The 20628-nt window shown below is 42.3% G+C and overlaps 1 protein-coding gene across 21 annotated transcripts in view; it reads right to left on the reverse strand.

Moving 5' to 3' along the window:
- Window positions 1–20628, reverse strand: part of ADGRL2 (adhesion G protein-coupled receptor L2) — a 504554-nt gene that overhangs the window by 260590 nt on the left and 223336 nt on the right. For 10 of the 21 annotated variants that reach the window (XM_084756880.1, XM_084756877.1, XM_084756874.1 and 7 more), the window contains exon 1: window positions 2983–3172. The exons of 1 other annotated variant lie outside the window; for it this stretch is intronic. The gene's annotated coding sequence lies outside the window, so the exon portion shown is untranslated. Of the gene's footprint in view, window positions 1–2982; window positions 3174–20628 lie in introns of those variants that run through there. 10 more of the 21 variants (XM_084756879.1, XM_084756876.1, XM_084756875.1 and 7 more) reach the window with 3 other exon arrangements.

Here is a 20628-nt window from a genome sequence, read left to right on the forward strand (position 1 = left end):
CCTCAGGAGCCAGAGCTCAGGGATTCCTGGAACAAGGCCACTAACTTGCTAGCTGGAATTGGAAAGTTCTGGGTTCATTAAGAGACTTAATAAATAAATTATAGAGCGTGACCTAGGAAGACACCTAATGTAACTTAGGGCTTCTACATACATGCATACACAAACGCATGTATATCAATACAACATGTGTGCCCACATGCATAGTGAACACGCATATACACATGCATACACATCACGTGCCAACACACCAAGACTCTTATAAAATGTATAAGTAACAAGAGGGACGGCGACTTAGCTTAAGTGGTATTCACCAGCCCACACAGAAAAAAGAAAAAAAAAACTTTAAAATAGTTTTTAAATATTTAAATTTAAATCCCAGGCACAGTTTTTTTTTTATACATACATATTCTATTAATTGTTTCGGATCCATATTTATTTTTGCTTTCTGATCATGGATGTCTGATCATGAATGACTTAAGTTGTTTAAGCTCAGGGCATTAGCAACTCGTAGCTCTGGAAAACCAGTACTTCTGATTCTGCCTACCACAGGTCAAAGCTAATGGGAAAAGCTCATATCCATCTACAAGCTGTGCCTATTTTTGTTTTCCATGGTCTTTTGGGAAATGGTACTAATATCTTTCTCTTCAGTTTATTTTCTGTAAAAATCTTGGGCTTTCCTAATGAACTACATGTTTTTCATAATTTACCTTAAACCCCAAAATGGAGGCAGGCTCCTCTGTCTTATACAAGACCAGGGCTAAGAGACTGGCAGAAAATGAGTCAATCTCCCCTAACTCCCGGGGGTGGGGGAGTGGTTCTTGAAGGCTGTCTTAAGGAAGGCCACTGATTTTTGTGTAAGGCAGCCTTTCCGGGGTAGTAAGGCAGTCTGTGTTTCCTAGAGAAACCGAGGCCGAGTAGGCCTTGTGCTTGCTCCCTTGTGCTGTAGGTGTGTGTGTGTGTGTGTGTGTGTGTGTGTGTGTGTGTGTGTGTGTGTAAAGCGGCATCCTGAACATTTGCAGATATGTTGGTAAGAAAACAGCATTGATGCGATGAGACGAAACATGTGGGACTTGAGTGTGCACACTAAAATGGTGTTTGCCTATACCATTTCCTGAAGGAAATACCATATACCCTTGGGGTTGTTCTTTGGATAAATGGTCCCTGTAGGGTGCTTTCAAGATGCTTAGGGATTTGGTCCTATCCGATCTCTGCTAAGATCCAAAGGGCAGAGTGGAGACTGACCTCTGGACTTACTGGGATTAAATTCCTGGGCAAAGAAGTCAGCCAGTTTTTGCCCTGAAGCTTCTGGCTCTGGCTGAGGCTGGTTACAATTGACTGGACTCTAAGACTAGGAGACAGTGCACTTGTGATCAGCAAGTCGTCTCTCCTGAAGTTTAACTGCAAATTTACACATGGATTTAAGTATAAATATACACTTGAATGTAGTTTCACCATTGACGAAACATGGTCAGGTTAGACAATTACGTTAGTGTTGAGTCCAAGCACTGCAAAACGGGTATAAGTGTTACAGATCAAAGAGTGGTAAATCAGTGTCGCAGTGACACTTACTGTTCCCTCCTCTGTTTCTGTAAATCCCCAAACATTTCATTTTAATCGAGAAGAAAACAAGGTATGTCATTGATGAAAACAGCATACATGCTTTTGTGCTTATTATTTAAAGAAAGAAGAAACATCTGAAATGTGTTTGCTAACTACAGTGTGGTGGCAACAAGCCTGCAGGCACTGTGTGCCGTCCGCTGTCTGCTTGCCAGTTCTGCTTAGTCCCAACGTATTAATGAACAAGTGCAAGTATTTGAAGAATCAGCATTTCCGCATTTGCATGCAAACTCTCATGCTGGGTAATTATACACAGAGCTGGCACTCAAATTAATTAAAGCTGATTTCTCTGTGACTGCAAACTGGTCATATAGCCCCACTTTGCCTTCCTATGAAGTCATCACTCTACATTCAATGTGACACTTCTGTCCCTGGTATTCTCAGGGATGTTAATGTTTGACAGTTGTGAACTGGTGATATTTTGGAGAGCTGCTGACAATGGCTGAATGGCATCTTGCTTTGCCCCCTCCCCCCAACCCCTTTACGGTACAAAGATAAAGAAAAGCTTCTGAGCACTTGCTTTGCAATTATCTCAAATAATACTGCCGACAAATTACACATATTGTTCCAGCGGGTTTCCTCCCCTCTTGAATGACTCCACCCACTTGATTAGAGCTTACAAACAATTCATCAAACTTAAAAATTTTGTTTACTTGATGTTAACAAACACTTAATCTTGATGGGCTTAGTTTTAATTTTGAAAAGGCTATAACAAATGGTGTTTTACTTTCAGAGCTCTGCCTCACACACTCAGGATCGGGGAGATTAGGAGAGAGAGAGCAGTGATGACTGCTAGATTTGATTAAGACTTCCTGAGTCCTCGTCAAATAGAACAGAATTGAAACGGAGACTCTTATTTGCTGAAAAGATCCCTGAACATTAACTCCTAGGACAGAAGGCTTTCCTAGGCTCCTCTGCAATCAAGCTATCTCTTCTGGTTTCTTGCTTCCTCGGGAGGAACTCTATCTGCGACAATTCTTTTGAAAAGACATCCTCATAGTAATTAAGACACCCTTACGATTCTCGTTCATAACTTTAAATCTCTGGATGTGGGTATCTACCAAACACCCTCCCGGCAGGGCCCCCGGAGAGGAGCCGCTTTGACTGTCTCCCTGAAGTCACTCCCCACCACTCAGGCATCCTCCTCACTTCTCTGCATCCCATTAGCCAGAAATGGCACAAACAGCTCCCGCCAGGCCGCCTGTCTCCTTGGTAGAGCAAGCACCTCACAGTTCTGCCCCTCCAGTTCAGGCGGCTGAACCGCACCGCCAAGTTTGTCCTAGTAATCTGCATTCGAAAGGTAAAGTCTAAGAGGGAATTTAAAATGTGTCTGTCAGCTCAAAACAAGAACTGAATTGGCCTTACCTTCTCAGGAGGAGTCCTTGATCCACACAGGACACCACTTACTAGCTCCCTTCAATTTGAGACAAGTGGTCCAAGAGAGGGAGTCCTGAGCCTTTCCCGGAGAGACTCCTGAGTAGACTAGTCACAACACCACACTGGGATCCTCCGAAGCCTGTCCTTCTGGCCCATCATGAATTTCCTACGCAGACAGGTGTCATATTGGCATGAATTTCGTTGCCAAGTACATTTTAAGAGGTGGGCGTGGCTGCCAACCTGAAGCCAGTTCCACCTGTCTTTAAACTCTCTTAACCTTCCTTGCTTTCAATATTTCGCTCAGGCACCTGGTGACTTCATGAAGTACCCACGCACAGGGCTCAACTCACTGAGGTGTGGGAACAGTATCGAGTTAAGTAGCACAGTCATTGTAGTACACAATGCTCGTAGCTACTGGCAAATACCTATTTGCTGAATCAGGATTGGGCGGCGGGAAGCAGGACTGGGCAGTTTGACGGCTTTCTGTTTGTTTCCTTTTTACAAACCATCCTCTTCTAATTAACCAGTTAGCAAAAAAGAGATTTGTCTTTTGATATTTATTCTTTAACACGAAGGCTTTCATCATAAAGGATTACTCCACTTCAATCTTTCTTTTTTTATTACAGCAAATATTTACAAAACAAAGGCAGAGAGTGCCCTAAATAATTGCAATTAAGTACTTGAATATCTGGTTCATTTTGCTCTTAAGTTATCTGATGGCAAAGCAAACATACATGTCAGTTAGGATTCAAACATATTCAGTTAGGATAGTCATTACTTTTTAAGAGAAAAGAAGTGATCCATAAACTTCTTGAAGGAAATCAATCCTTTTTTTCTCTCGTTCCTTCTTCCTCCTCTTCCCCTAGCCCAACTTGAATAGTAGGTTTGGAACAGTTAGTCAATAAATGAGTTAAAATTTTTGACAGGAATATTAAAAATGTTTTGTATATACATATCTGTCTTATAGACATTTATATAAATAGAATTTAGGATGTGTCACAACCATATGATATGTGTTATCAGTTAATATATCATAAGAAAGACAATATTTAGAAAATAAGGGGCTCAGTGAATGTGAAGGGCCTGATATCGGCATATGTTTTGAACCTGTGTTGTCGATGGATTCAGAAGTGAGATTTTAATGTTCTCAAACCTCTTGACTCCTTGGTGACACATAAATTAAGTAAACTTACAATTTAAAAATATATTTAATCTCAAATATTAAAGTTTCCACCAGCATGCCTTTTAAAAGTAGGGATTTCTTATGTTTCTTATGTTACCTTTGCTTCAAGCTGTACTCCATCTATCCAAATATTGACACATAATGGTGTGCAGTTAATAGCTGTGAAGCAAACTTTTACAGGTATGTTTATGATTACATAGGTGGAAATTATAAGAGGTTCATATTAACTAACCTACAACCTCTGTGGCTTTCCCTTGTGTGTTGGAATGATTTAAGGTCTGTGTATAGGTGCACGTGGGGATCACTTTCTAAGTAAAGGAAACCCAAATCACCCGGAAGAGAACACATAATTAGCTCTCAGATTACTCATTCTTTTCTTTCTTGTTTTATTTACTTTAAACACACACACACACACACACACACACACACACACACACACACACACACACAGAGTTGTGCTATGTGTGTGAAGGTACCTATGGAAGCCAGAAGAAGGTATCAGACACCCTGAGCTGGAGTTACAGGCAGTTGTAAGCTGCCTGATGTGGGTGCTGGGAACTGAACTCCAGTGCTATAGAAGAGAGGCAGACAGAGGTAGCCACTGAGTCATCCCTCCAGCCCGCACTCTCATTTTAAATAAAGCTCTTCATTAGTTTTAACCATTGCATTTCTGAATAATCTATTCTTTAGTAGGAGTGGGTTTATTTTCTGAAAAGCTTCATAGGATAAATTTAATCCCTTTTCCACATGAAAGTTATTCAACTATTTGAAAATGGCTATCGTTTTTCCCAAAGTCTTCTTTTTTCCAGATGGAACATTCCTTTAATCATTATAATATGATATGGCTCTTAAGGCCTATCATCACGTTGGATGGATTCCAGTTTGTCCGTGCCTCTCCTAAATGTGGCAGTCAGAGCTGAATGTACTGCTTGAAATGTGGTCTAATTATGCAAAACACAAGCGTCCTGCAGTTGCTCCGGACTCTATTTCAAGTCATTTATGAAGGCAGGAAATGCACTCTGAAGAGGGGGTGGTGTCTTGATCATATTCTTGTTCCTGAACTTGCCCAAAACTAAAATGTCTGCTTTTTCAGAGAGAACTCTGTTTAATCAAATCTCTTGTGTCTTGCTCTTGTTAGAACTAATGTTTTGAGTAGGGGAAAAAAAAAAAGGAGTTGCACACACATCTATACCAGAGTTCATCTTTGGTGTTGGTGCATTGCTCTAATTACTTATGATATGTTTTGAAACCTTACTTGAGTATCTAATGTGTCTCTTACCATATTTTATTGCACATCCTTCACTAAAGGGCATCTGAGTGGCTCCTGTGTGTCAGGCAGTGTGTTGGTCACTGATAGTACCAAGAGCAAGGTGATGAGGGCTTTGTCCTGAAAGAGCTTTACACACAGCAAGGGAACTGCTGATGTGATTACAATGCCTTAAATGCTGTCTTCTAAATGACTAGTGTATAAAAGAAAACAAAAGTGCTTGTGTGTATCTTGAACACCTTTCCCCATGTTGATAAGAGATAGTCAGTTGGCCTAAGCTGGTGAGAAAGGACTGCCTTTCTTGAATGTTTACTCAAGGACGCGTAAGAAACACTGGATAATATGATGGCATTTATTAAACACAGCATCCTGACATGCTTACAGTTTAAACTTGAGGTTCAGGAAATGGAGGGAACTTTCACAAATGTACTTGGCCAATGTGCCTTAGAACTTAAATGAGCACCTCTAAGATTCTGGCCCAAAGTTTATTCCTAATAGCTTTCAAAGATGAAATTCTGCCATTTGTGGAAACTTCAATCATATTAAAATCTTACTCTAACTCAGCTTCTAGGAATGTCTAGTTTGATCAAATGACTTCCAAAGTCCATCTCCACGCTCTTCTGAAGAGCAAAAGCGATGGGTTACCTGGAGGCTGTTTAGTTATTAATGGACCCATACTAATTTGTAATAGCCAAGGCTGTCTTTTGAAAATGTTCTTTCTTTACTTTATGATTTCTGTGCAAATTTTCTTAGAAAATGATGTTAATAGAACCTACTTTGCATTCTTGCTAAATCCAGGCCAGAATTAATTGAGTCTTTCTGACTATATCTTGTTTTCTTTAATACCACAAACACTATGATATCACATTATTTCTTTGAGACCACATTATGTTTGCTCATCTGAGATTGTTTTTTAGGGGAGGCACTAGGACTTCCTTGTACCCATTCCTTTTAGTTTCTTGGGGTTCATTTACTGTAATGACATTTATTGGAAGGAAAGTAAAAATTGAATTTGTTTTGAAAAAAAAAAGCCTTACACATAGTAAAACACATCTCAAAAATACTCCTTAAAAGGCAGAAGAGCTGGCCGCAGGTCATGAGAGTGGAAGGACTGGCTACAACACTCAGCAGGGTAGAGCCGGCTCTTGTCCCTGGGGTTGCAGTTAAGCCATCCCCAAGAGTGGGAGGTCTAGAGGGCTGAGAAGCTCAAATGCTTCTCTGGCCCAGATCCGGGGTTTTGAATGGGCCTATCCCAGTATCCACCCCATCCATGAAGTGCTGGAGAGCAGGAAGGAGCCAATCCTACAGATGCGGAACTGCACAACCTCCATGACAACATCCACCCCGTCTATGAAATGCAGGAGTGCATGAAAGAGCCAGTCCTACGGATGCAAAACTGCACAACCTCTGTGACACAGGGAACAACAGGATATCCGAGAGGGAGAGGGGTCTCAGTGGAGTTTCACTACTGACAGAGCAGCAGAAGCCAGAGAGTCCTCAGACTAGACCAAGAAATCATTGCAACGAACATCTGCAAGCAAAGAAGTACGGACAGGCAGGTACACTGGGACACACTGGGACACACTGCAGCTTCCACACTGAGATTTTTTTTTTTCTGTTTCTCTGTTGCGAGAGTGGAGGGCAGGTACAGGAGGGGGAGGGGAGGGTGGGATTGAGACACATGATATGAAAGTCACGAAGAACTAAGAAGACGTTGGAAAGATTACTCCTTAAAGCATCTACCTAGCCAGGCGTGGTGGTGCACACCTTTAATCCTAGCGTTCGGGAGACAGAGGTAGGTGGATCGCTGTGAGTTCAAGGCCAGCCTGGTCTATAAAGTGAGTCTAGGACAGTCAAGGCTACACAGAGAAACCCTGTCTTGAAAATCCAAAAAAACAAAAACAAAACAAAACAAAGAAACAAAAACAAAACAAAACAAAACAAAAAACCCTCCTACCTAGTGGGGGTGGGGAGGTGGGGGCTGGAGGAGTGAGTCCTACAGTGATGTTTTGTAAGGAAGTAAGTGACAGCTGGAGAAAGTTTCAGACTCGGAGTCTCAATTGGTCAGTGCTTGTGCAGCACTGATGGAGCCCCGGGGTTTGATTTCCAAGAGGCTTTTATAGGCCTGGCAGTAGATACAGGCAGAAGGATTAGCAATTGAATATCACCCAAACGAGTTCAAAGATAGCCTGGGCTACAGAAAACTCTTGTCTTGAAAATGAAAATGAAGTAAAATAATTACAATTTACAAGTCTAAATTACATTTGAAAATAAGTGCATGTTGTGGGGCTGCTCTCCTTGACAGTGTGGAGACATGGTGGTCTTATGCTAATTCCCTGCAGCTGGAAAACCATCCTCACTGAAAAATGGAAAAACCCAAATTCTGATCAGTTACTTGCAGAAGGGCAATTATGGGAGCTAGTCTGGTTTCATTATCCAAGATGAGTGAGAATGAAATGTAAAGCTGAAACATAAATGATGCAAGGAGTATTAGATTTGAGAGTTCTTTTTTGCTTTAATTATCTAAGTTTTCATTACTAACTGCTTTGAAATATACAATCTTGTTGAGGCGGCTGTTTCAAGGAAAAAAAAATAGCAGTTTGTTTTCTACTCTATTTTACTGTAATGTTGCTAATAGCTAACCTTTTGTAATTGTGTGCCAGGTATTGCAGTGCTAAACACTTTCCATACATTTTCTTATCTATTATTAATTTCAACTCTCTGATAGGAGACCATCATATCTTTTCCTCTAAACAAAGGGGGAAACTGAGGCTGAAAGAAATTAAGCAGTTTGTCTCTTCACACTGTTAGCACACAAGAGAGCCAGGACTGAAATCCAGGTAGAGTGTAGACTATACTTCTATGATTTATTTTGCAACCAGTAGATGTTTTTTGATGTGCACCTTACATTCTTAAGTGTTCTTCTATGATCTATACTCTTGTGAAAGAGAGATTCATCTTCTTAACTTAGCTTATAGAATTAAATATTATTTAATGGCTTATCCAAATTGAGTATAAAATGTATGGTTTCTGTTAGGATTCAAGGGAGTCAACTTGATCTCATCAGGCGCGATGCATGCCATTACCTCTGAGTCCCTGCATAGATGTGCAGTTGTGCCCATAACAAACACTGAACTTATTTGTTTATGTGTCTCCTTATCACCAAGCCCTAAAACACTACAGGCCCTAAAGGACATCTGCGGAATGAATCAATAACTGGGGCCAGTTCTTATCATTTCTTTATCATTTTTTGACATATAATTTTCCCTGCCAGATATCAATTTGTCTCCTGCTGGGGTGAAGCAGAACGTTGCCTTCCCTAGACTGAACTAATGCTCTCCCTGTTTACCAAGCTAAACAAGGTGAAGGAATGTAGATTCATGGACTCCCAAGCAAGAAACGTACGTGTGTGTGTGTGTGTGTGTGTGTGTGTGTGTGTGTGTGTGTGTGTGTGAGGTCTCATATAGCCCTGCTTGGAGTTGAATTCCCCATGCCTTCAAGGGTGACCTTGACTTCTGATTCTCCTACTTCCCCCTGCAGAGTGCTGGGAGGACGGACGTGTACCAGTTTACCCAGTTCCTGTAGTGCTGTGGATTCAGCTCAGGGCTTCCTCTATGCTGTGCAAGCATTCGACTGAACCATGTGTCCAACCCACAAGGAATGTTTTTGAAAGCAAATGAGTTTAAAAGTCTGAACCGACAATCCTCATATTGATTGCCCTAACTTTTTCTCATTGCCTGGAATAGATGAGGCTTGATGCTATTCTTCCTCAAATCTCCCTGGTTAAGTAATTTGACCTATAGGTCAAACAAGGAAGAAAGCCATAATGTCACCGCTCCAACATAAACCCGAGGTGGAAACAGCCAAGTGCAGGCTAATGTCAATTAACAGAGTATCGTTATTCCTTTCTTACTTCAGTCATCAGGAAGTCATTAAATGAAAGACTCAGGGCAGGTAGGACCTGCAGCTAGACTCTGAGGAGGCTGCAGAGGGCCTAGCACATCGTGTGCAGCTCCTAGGAGGATGGATATTGAGGAGAGGGAAGTGGGAGGTAGCCTAAGGATCATCACCAACCACGCTGGGAAGTGAGGGCAGGCAAGCTCTTGGACACTACAGACATCCAGTGCAGCTATGGGGTCTTGGAAAGGATGAGATAGCCCAGAATGGTCTGGTGTGTAGGAACCTAGACTCTGACAAGATAGCTGGACATTGGCCATATGGCCCGTCCCCAACACAAAACAAAACAAAACAAAACAAAACAGATTTTTGTGGAATGGACTCATAAAAGTCATCTTGCACCAGAGGTTCAAATACCAAATCCCCAAAGAGACCAACAGAATTACGTACAATGAGTAGGAGACTAGGCTGTGGCAGTAGGGTTCTGGTGCCCCATGGGCATAGGGAATCTGGGCCTTAATATGGCCAATACTGTTATCATTTTCAACTTTCATATATCCACATTTTTATGGGATAATTTAAAAAATATTGATAGCTAATTTAACATTTTTTCAGTATACTAGTAAAAAAGTTACTTGTGACCATTCTACAGTGCCTGGTTTAGCTTCCTACTGGACTAGAATGCTGGCTAATCCTTTTATAGTGTACTGAAAAGATTCATAGCAACATCACATTATTATTTTTTTTTACATAACCACTTTGAAAGTCACAGTGGTAATACAGTTTATAAATCAATCCTATCATTATTAACACCATCAATTTTCATTCACCCAACAAGTCTATGTCTGCCTTGTCTTGCAATAACTTTTTTTTTTTTTGTCCTACAGTGAGCACAGCGTACAATGACCTGTTATTCAAGGAATTGGTCCAGCATCACTGGGTACAGACTGGTTGGCAATTCTGCTATCCCACATAATTCAATCTATTTGAGTAACCGGATCTTTGCTTGGCAGTAGGATGAATATAAACACTTTCAAAGTGCATTATTTAATTTTGTTTTAAATATACTTATACATGTAAGGGTGAAGAAAAGTGGCTTGAAAATAGGAAAGCCACCTTGCCTCAGTCTAAATAACTCTTGCTAACTGAATGCCTTAAAAATAAAACAGAGTAGACATTATCCAAGGATATTGGTATGTACAATCAAAATAGTCTTTATTTTTAAATTATTGTTTCTTTTGTGCTGTGTGAAGATTCTCATGCACTTACAGGGGTTCTGGCTAATGCTTTCTTAAGCCTTATTCGATCTCTGAGTTAAACTAAACAGAGCTGAGCCCAGGGAACACCAGGATGGGTGCAAGAACCAAGCAAACGATCAGATAAGCACGTGGCAGCCTTGGGACCGAAGTGGCAGAATCTTGCGTTCACTGAGAGCCAGGAAAATGCATCTATCTCATCTGTCTCCCGTGGAGGTTGATGTAACCTTGCCAAATGGCACCCTCACAAGTGTTCTGCACCTGGACCACTGTGGGTGGTCAGGACTGAGAGTTTTCATGGAGAGTTCTAGGACTCTCAACAGCTTGTGCACTCTATTGAGGAAGCAAAAGCCGGGTGTGGTGGCGCCCGCCTTTAATTCCAGCACTCGGGAGGCAGAGGCAGGTGGATAGCTGTGAGTTCAAGGCCAGCCTGGTCTACAAAGTGAGTCTAGGACAGCCATGGCTAACACAGAGAGACCCTGTCTTGAAAAAAACAAAAATCAAAAACCCAAACCAAAGCAAAACAAAAAAGCAAAAATGTCACAAGAGTCTCATAAGTGTTGCTGCCCTTCCCCCCTCCTCCCCACCCCCATGCCCACCGATCCCCTAATCGGACCGTCTTCAGAAGCAGCTGTCTAAGAGCCAGGCCTCATCTAAACTCTCCTGAAAGGAATTCACTTCCTCAGCTGTGGCAGAGGCCTCCATGGCAGAGGACCCAAGAATGCTCAGATTAAACACGGGAAACTGAGCTCTTAAAGTAGCACTCTGAATGCACCCACCAGCAAGAGTGAAGTGAGTCACATGCTTCCTGTGATATTTTACCACGAGTCTTAAGGAATCTAGCAGGAAAAGTAGGCTTGTCTAGAAGGGAGAACCGGGAAAATGTACAGGGAAAAGAAAAATCTAGACAGAAGAAACAAGGGTGCAAGTTTTGTACTTAAAAACAAAACAAAACAAACAACAACAACAACAACAACAACAAACTGGGAATACTAAAGAAAACAACACCCCCCAAAATAATGATACCAGCCTCTGCTGGTAAAACAACTTCCTTTATATTCTAGAACTTCTCCCACTCTGGCCCACCTACCTTTGTGCTTGGTGGGTAGATGCCAACATTTATGTTGTGAATGAGGCTTCATGCAAATAATACTGGAAATACTGAAAAGACGGAAGGGATCCCTTCTGTTATTGACAGTGTGGATTACAGGAGAAAGGAGGAAAGATAATTTGTTCCTGTTGTCAATTATGTGTTTCTTTCTTTCTTTCTTTCTTTCTTTCTTTCTTTCTTCCTTTCTTTCTTTCTTTGTTCCTCCCTTTCTTTCTTTGTTCCTCCCTTTCTTTCTTTTAAATTTATTTTTATGTGAGTTAGTGTTCTATCTGCATGTCCGCAAAGGTGTCAGATCTCCTGGAACTGGGGTTACAGACAGTTGTGAGCTGCCTCGTGGGTGCTGGGAATTCAAGGCCTCTAGAAGGACAACCAGTGCTTTTACCTGCTTAGCCATCTCCCCAGCGCCACCCTCTATCCCTCTAATATGTGGTTGCTGGGAATTAAACTCAAGACTCCTGGAAGAGCAGCCAGTGCTCTTAACCAGTAATTGATTTCTCCAGCCCATTCCCTCTTTCTTTATCCTCTCCTCCCTGTGACTGGGCTGCAGGGAATGACCCTCATTAAGGAGGAATGGACGAAAACAGGAAGTCAGGGTTGCAGGCTATTGGAAAGAGATAGCATCAGAGGAGGTTGGGTCTTATCTTGCTTTAAAGAATCCCAAGGGATTACCCTCAAGAAAGTTTCATAATCTCAATCTGTTTTCTGGGCAGTTACCACCGTCGAGATTAGATCACTCAAAAATGCTAATTTAGCCCAGGCCCTCTGCTGACCTCTCCCCTCATTCCACCCTAAAGCCATTTCTGAAGCTGTTCTGCTTCCTGCTCACCCACACAGGCCCCCTTGTCCTGCGTTGGGTGGCATGTGACAATAGGGCAAACTAGGTGGCATGAAGTGTGGCTTTTGTCACACTGCCCAAATGTCACAGTCCTTTGTCTTCTACCCTTTCATTTATAGCTCAAGATGAGGTGGGAAAAGACATTTTGAAAAATTGGGGTCTTACCGAATATTTTCTTCATTTTCAAACAGATTAGTCAGTTGCAGTTTCTTTCCCTAGATGAATGTCTCTACCAAAAGCCATGGAAGTTGGGAAGAAGATGGCAGTGTTCTTCACAAGTGTTACATATTTCTGAAACCAGGAAGTGCTTTAAATAGAGCTGGTGTTTAACAATTCTATGCTAAGCGCAGGGCGTGGTGGTGCACGCCTATAATCCCAGCACTCAGGAGGCAGAGGTAGGCAGATCATCATGAGTCCAGCCTGGTCCACACAGAGAAACCCTGTCTCAAAAACTAAACAAACAAACAAACAAACAAAAACCCCAAACAACAAAAAACAAAACACCCAACCAACCAACCAAACAAACAAACAAACAAAAAACCAAAAACAAACCTATGCTCAAGACAACAGTCTTTAGAAAATCATTTAGGGGCTGGAGAGATGGCTCAGAGGTTAAGAGTACCGCCTGCTCTTCCAAAGGTCCTGAGTTCGATTCCCAGCAACCACATAGTGGCTCACAATCATCTATAATGTGATCTGATGCCCTCTTATGGAGTGCAGGTGTACATGCAGGCAGAACACCGGGTACATAATAAGTAAGTAAGTAAGTAAACAAATAAATAAAAGAAAATCATTTAGAAAAACATTCTCTTAGATGGTCAATTAGCATGGCTAGAAGTCAGCAACAAGGAAAGAATTGTGAAATAAGCCCTAAAGGAACTTAGGAGGCAAAAGGGCAAAAACTATTTGAGGTTAAATGTGCTAAGAGGAAGTGGGTCGGCAAAAGCTGCAGTGTAACTGAGGCCTGGAGCTCACATGACCTGGACCTCACATGGACCACTGTGCTAAAAGTTACATCTGAAATCATTCTGTGTAAAGCTGCAGTTTTTAGTAGGTGTTATAGATTTATTTTTTTATTTTGTTCTGTTTGGTTTTTATTTTGTGGAAGCTGGGTCCCAAAAATGTCCTTCACTCTTCCTATGTTGACCAGGAGGATTTACATCTTAGGCAAACCTACATCCCAGGTTAAGAAACTTCATCAAGATGAGGCTTTTGAATGGTGATCTTCAAGGTGCAAAAGACTCCTTTCAAGGAGAGGTTTCTGTTCAGCTTCAGAACAATAGACTACCCAGCATCCTTACAAATTCCAGCCATTCCACAGGGCTGAATTAGAAGAAAGGAACCTGCATAGGGCGCCACCCCCTCCCGGAAGGCAGCAGAATGTCGAGAACCCCCACAGAGAACAGGAATCACACTGGCTGGATTATGATCCTACCCTCAGCTCTCACAGTTAGAACAAGGCTCACAGTAGGCTCACAGCACATATTATGTGCTGCCAGAGGACTATCCCTTGTTATTTGTGCCTTGATGCTTCCGCCACTTGCTCAATACATTTAAAGGGACATTGCTGTTAATAGCACTCTCTTCTTCTTTTTTTTTTTTTTTTGAGACAGGGTTTCTCTGTGTGGCCTTGACCTTGGCTGTCCTAGACTCACTTTGTAGACCAGGCTGGCCTCGAACTCACAGTGATCCGCCTGCACTCACTACTTCTTTAAAAGGCATTGTCCTCACAACTTGGTAAGCCCCTGCTTTTGGAGGAGACCCAGAGGTGGGCACAGTACTTGCAAGGGAAGGGAAGTTGCCCTTTCTCTTAGTGTTTTTGGTTTAATTAACTCCTCTCTCTCTCTCTCTCTCTCTCTCTCTCTCTCTCTCTCTCTCTCTCTCTCGTTTGTGTGTGTGTGTGTGTGTAATTTTGTGTGCACTGCATACACTAGGGCACATGAAGGTCATGGTGGCATCAGGGGTTTTGCTGTATCCTCTATCCTCTAGACACAGGCTCTCTCATATGGAGGCCAGAGCAATCCCCCTGCATCACAATTCCACTGGTGCACTTCCCCCAATTCCAAGTGCTTGGGATCTGGGCACTCAGCTCTGAAGACCTGCCTGACTTTTGTTTATTTGGTTGTTGTTGTGTTTTTTTGTTTGTTTGTTTTTTGTTTTTGGCGGGGGAGGGGTGTCGGGAGAGGGCCTCACTATGTAGCCCTGGCTGACCTGGAGCTCACTCTGGAGACAAGGCTGGCCTCGAAGTCAGACATGAGCTCCCTGTCTCTCATTCCAGAGTGCTGGGATTAAAGGCCTGTGCCACCATGCCAGGCATGAGCCAGGCTTCCAAGGTGGGTGCTGGCGTCCCCAGCTCAGTTGCTTAAGCTTGTACAATAAGGCCTCTTCCCCACTGAGCCCATCCCCTTTCTGCTCCTTCATCTCTTTTCCCCTGGCAACAGCTTCCTTCTGCTAATAGCTTCCTTATTGCAATGGCAGAAAGAAATGTGTGTGTGTGTGTGTGTGTGTGTGTGTGTGTGTGTGTGTGTGTGTGTTTGTACACATATATATATATGAGCCAACCAGAATCTGGACTGTTGCTTTTTTAAATGCTTTTGTAGCCAAACAGATGTATTTCTAAATTTTACTTGTGTTCATTCACTGGCTTCTATGCTATATTTAGGATCCATTGCTCATTTTCTTATCATTTTCGATTTCATTGCCTTTGTTTTACATTGGAGGAACTGGAGGTCAAATGTAATCCAGACTGTTCTGTTAAAAACGCCAAGTAAAAATCAGATAGAGACTGTATGATTAACAGCACGAATCGTCTTTTTTTAAAATCCAGGAATGTAAACAAGTGCTCCGCAGAGCCCCACCTGCCTGGCTGCTGTTGTGGGGCAGTGTGTATCTGGAGGAAAACAATCCCTCCTTCTCAAGGCTGAACTAAAATTAGGCTCCACCTGCAAGATGTTAATGAAACGTACACAGCTGCATTCCGGAAACAAGTTACCCAGATTGCTCTTGGAACGCTCTGTGTCAATGCAAACTTGTTAGCTCTTTGCCTAATTCCCAAAGTGTAGTATTAATTTTAATGGTAATTATTAGCACAATAACCAACTGATAAGTAATCTCAAAATAGACCCATATTATCAGATTTTAAATATACTGATTTTTTTTTAATCCAAACATCCTGCCTAGTTTAACTCCTTATTCACTGATGCTTTCCTTCTTCTTTCTCTGCATTCACAAACATTCAGGAACAGGGGACCATGGGATGTCACTGGAATGGGGCCCAACAGTTTTGACTTGTAGGAAAAGAATGGGAAGCACATGCTTTCCTTGTCCTTGATCCCTTTTGTGGATTTCGGATCTTCGTTGGAACAGAAGATTCAAATAGAAACCATATCCCATCAGACTTGGGTCCAGCTTTTTCTGCAGATGTAAGATAAGGAGCAGCCTGTGAATTCTTGCCAGAGGAGGCAAGCTCACTGTTCCTTGGGAGGCTACGTCTCCACAGCTCTACTCTGGAGGCCAAAGTGTGCATTCTCGCCCTCCAACACTTTGCTAGACTGCCTTTTAGCATTTACCCTCAGAGGGAATGATAGAGTTTAATTACTTACCATAAGGCCCGCGCCTTTAATCCCAGCACTTGGGAGGCAGAGACGGCCAGATCTTTGTGAGTTTGAGGCCAGTCTAATCTACAAAGCGAGTCCAGGACAGCCAGGGCTACACAGAGAAACCCTGTCTCGGAAACCAAAACCAACCAACCAACCAAAGAAACAAATTCAAGCAGCTGGGCTGTGGAGACAGCTCAGTGGGTGTGGTTCCAACCCACCGTGGGGGTGGGGACACATCAACCCAGGTCGTGGGAGGTGGAGGCAAGTGGATCCCTGGGGCTCACTGGCCAGCTGGCCTAGCTTACTTGCCAACTTTGAAGCCAGACCCTGTCTCAATAAGCAAGGTGGATGGCCACCTAAGGAGGAAAGGTAAGCCGTTCTCTGGCTTCTACGCACATATGAACACCACCACCACCATCACAAACTACACACATGCACACACACAAAACAGACTTTAAATTTCAAAGAAGCTGTAACTGGGGGAAGGAGAATCTCCACTTCATATAAATACAGCCTCAAACAAAACAAAACAAAACAAAACAAAACAAAACAAAACAAAACAAAAAAACACCAAAACCCAATAACAACAAAAAACCCACCCACAAACCCCTCTTTATCATTTCCTGTATGTAGTCCTGAGGGGAGCAGGCCAAGTCGGCGGTGCTTCGGATTTGATCTGGTCCCAATGTCACAGGTGTCATCCCATGGATTCTTAGCGTTTTAAATACCTGCCTCTTTCTAAAAGCTCACTGAGACTCTTTTTTAAATCCGCTCGAAGTCAAATAGGCTCAATTAGGTCCCGAGCGGCAAATTCAGTCTCTGTTAGAGATTAAACAAAGGAGAAAATAGCAAGGCTAACGAGAAGGCTGCTTTTCATTACCCTATCTGATTTCATTAGCCTAATTCACGCTTATTAATTATTAGTCTGATGAAATCATCAATGCAGGCATGCCAGGCTCATGACGGCTACATTTGGGAAATATTCTGTCTTTCTCAGGCTCTTCCCTACAAGTACTAAGATAATACGGCATTTTAGTTTCAGTGAGCTGTCGGACTCCGTAACTCCATCTGCACCGCCTATGAAGCCCGGAATAAACACGGGGTTTACCACACAGCCCTGCTTTGCATTGTCAACAGAGAAATAGCAAAAGAGCTGTGAGTTTTCATTCCTAGAGAGTGAACTCCTGTGTGTTTCGACAATGCGGGTCATTATAGACCGGCTGCCCCCTGAGATTGGGCAATTCTCGCTCATGTTCTAACAAAGGGCTGTGGATTTAGCCGGGGCGGGAGTGGACTGGGCCACTCAGATAAGTTTCATTCACTGTCGGAGCCCAAGGGAACAGCACATGGAGGCCGCACTGCGGCAGCAGCTCCTGGTGTAACTTTACACTATTTTTTTTCCTTTAAGTTGTTCAGGCTCCCTTGAGTTTCCATGTTGGGAGCGGGGGAGGGGCTGAGCTAGAGAATGGCAGTGTGAAATTGACTGACTGCCTCCTTATAAATAAGATCATATAGATCACCTCAAAGGATGAAAAGACAGATAAACCCTCAATGGTTCCCAAGAACCATATTACAAGGCTCCTGCTGTGATTTTTATTTTTAAATTTTATTGTTTGTTCTGTGTTTAATGGCAACAAACAAATTACTATCCAGATTTTAAAATTCAGTTTTCAGCGTGTTTCTTGTTTACATATTTACTAGTGAATGTTGTTCACAAATCTCTTTCTGAAACAAGCCCTATTCTTTCAAGAGTCCTAAGGACAATCAGGAGAAGAAAGAACCCTTGGGTATCAGAGATTGCATAAGAATGCAGTTTGTCCTGAGTGAATTTTCTAAACAATGTACAAGACACTTAATGGGGCTTCTGTCTTAATTCTCAGGATAATTCTTTGAGGTCTTGTTGTTGTTGTTGTTGTTGTTGTTGTTGTTGTTGTTGTTGTTTGGCTCAGGCCCTGGGGTGGGTGCCAGGGTCATGCACGGTCTATGAAAATGTTCCCCCATTGAATTATGTTCTCACCCCTTCTCAAACATTTTGTTCTGTTTTCTTTGGTCTTCGAGGCAGGCTTTCTGTGTCTCTCCCTGGCTGTCCTGGAACCAGGCTGGCCTCTAAGTCACCGAGATCCACCTGCCTTTGCCTCCCAAGTGCTGGGATTAAAGGTGTGCGCCACCACTGCCTGGCTTTTGAACATTCTTTAAAAGAAGGGAAAACAAGTGTATTTAGTACACTACAGAGAGAGCAGGTGGCAGTGCAGTAGCAGTAGAGCCATCAGTGTGTGTTGTACTCTTAAGACAGGGCCTCCCTAAGTGTCCAGGCTGGCTGTAGTCTAGGCAGGTTTTGACCTGTGACCCTCAGAATCCAGGTTTCCAAATAAGGAGACCTGCAGATCTGCCTCCCTCTGTTGTTCCCTATTTAAAAACAAAACAAAACAAACAAACAACAACAACAACAAAAACAAACGAGGAAACCGAGACTAGGGACTGTCCAAGCTATTCATGGAGCTTGGGTCATTCATTTTAAAAGATGCATGATATTTTTGATTTTCCTACTGATCTGAAAAGCTGGAAGCGGTACTCTCACCAGCAAGGACGATGCAGACACGACAGTCACTCCACCCTCGTCACCCCTTTGGGTTCTTCATTATTGCCAGTCCATCTTTCATCTTGATTCTTACGAGTCTGGAAATTGGTCTGACCTCTTACCCTCTCCCTTTTATGAAAACACTAACTCTTCTCACACCTCCCTTTGGTTTACACGCCATCCTGTCCACCCACCGGCCCCTCCTTGAGTTTTCCTCCTTCCTCAATCCTCCTACAAACAGCCATTTGGAAGCAATTTCCAGGTCTACCTCCTTCCTTGAGCATCTGTCTTTGGTAATTTAGAGGTTAGGGACTGTGTGTTTTCTACTTGTCATGTTTATGCCTCACACTCTGTGGGTACCTAATAAATGCTGAATAATAGCAGCTTTATGACAGTGCAGAACCAGAAACACAGGTTCTCATGTTTAGTATTTCATCACCAGCAAGGCGCATTTATTCCGTGTCAGCCCCAGGCTAGACACTCACTGGAGTTCATTACCAGAGCCGGGAAACCTACCTTTGCATACCAACTTATTTCTCTCTTATTTTCTTGACAAAAGGAAAAGATAAGACCACCACTGAACTCATTAAATTCCCAACATCCTAAAGATAGAGGAAAACTAAGACACAGAGCCTTTGGAATGAGAAGTCAGAGTTATGCCAAAGCTAAACAAAAGACTTTGTTCCATGTCCTTGGCTTTTCTTTTAGATAGCATGCAAAGAAAGAAATAATTGGACTACATAAAATTTTTACTTTCTATAAATAAAAAAAAAAATACCTTTGTGTTTATGGTATGTGTAAACTAGCAGAGGAACTAGATTATTAAGCTTGAAAATTTAGGTCAAAAATGCATTTGCTTGTAAAATCAATATAATGGACCCAAGGGAGCTTCAGAGTTGATTCAATGAGTACTGCTCTTGCAAAGGATCCGAGCTTGGTTCCCAGCACACAACCTCCTGTAACTCCAGCTCCATGGGTATCTAGGCTAGACACCTCCAGCCTCTGTGGACACCTACACTCACATTTGAGTAGTCCTTCCTTCTGCATGCATATAATTAAACATAAAAACCAACCCTTAATACACAGACATAAAGTGGCAGTGCGTTCCTGCTTTTCAGACTTCCCTCGATATACATTTCAATTCTATTTCTTTCAGTCACCTGTGTAGAAATAATCTACACACACACAACACAATACAACACACACACAAACCATCAAAATGAAAAATGCATTTACAAATTGGGACAAATTAGTCCAGGAACTGATCCATTGAAACATTATTGATGTTGTTGGTCACAATGGTCCAGTAAATACTTACCAAATGCTAAAACATTCTTGTTCTCATGCTAAACATGAAGGTGCTGTTCAATGTAGAGACAGAGATATAAACAGATAATTGAAGAAATATGGTATGCTATAATGGATATAATTATACATCTTACAGGAAGATAAATTCTTCTGTGTGCCTGAGAAGACTGCATACAGGAGGTGACATTCAGTTAGGTTTTTGAGATAAATGGTTGTTCTCTGTCAGCAGGTAGGAAATGGGTCACATAGGGATGAAGAAGAGCAAGACCAAAGACAGAACTTCAGTAAACAGGTGGTGAGCATAGAATTAGTCACACAGAAGGTATGGTAAGGAGCAGTGGAAGTCAGCTTTGATTCCCTAATGACTAAGTGCCTTGTATATTCTTTTAGGAAGATTCGATTATGTTTTATGGGCATTGGGAAACAACAGGACTATGTTTATTCCCAGGAAAGAGTTTAACAAAAAGAATGGGCTAGGGGTAGTCTAGTCTGAGGGTAAGAGAAATTTAAGCAGCCACTATTCTAGGCAAGGACTGAGGGGATGCAGAGCTTGTTTTAGGCGATACAAAGGAAGAGTTGTGGGGGGAGAAAGATGTGACT

The sequence above is a fragment of the Acomys minous genome, assembly GCF_964271855.1.
Source record: "Acomys minous genome assembly, chromosome: 14".
Taxonomy (NCBI): Eukaryota; Metazoa; Chordata; class Mammalia; order Rodentia; family Muridae; genus Acomys; species Acomys minous.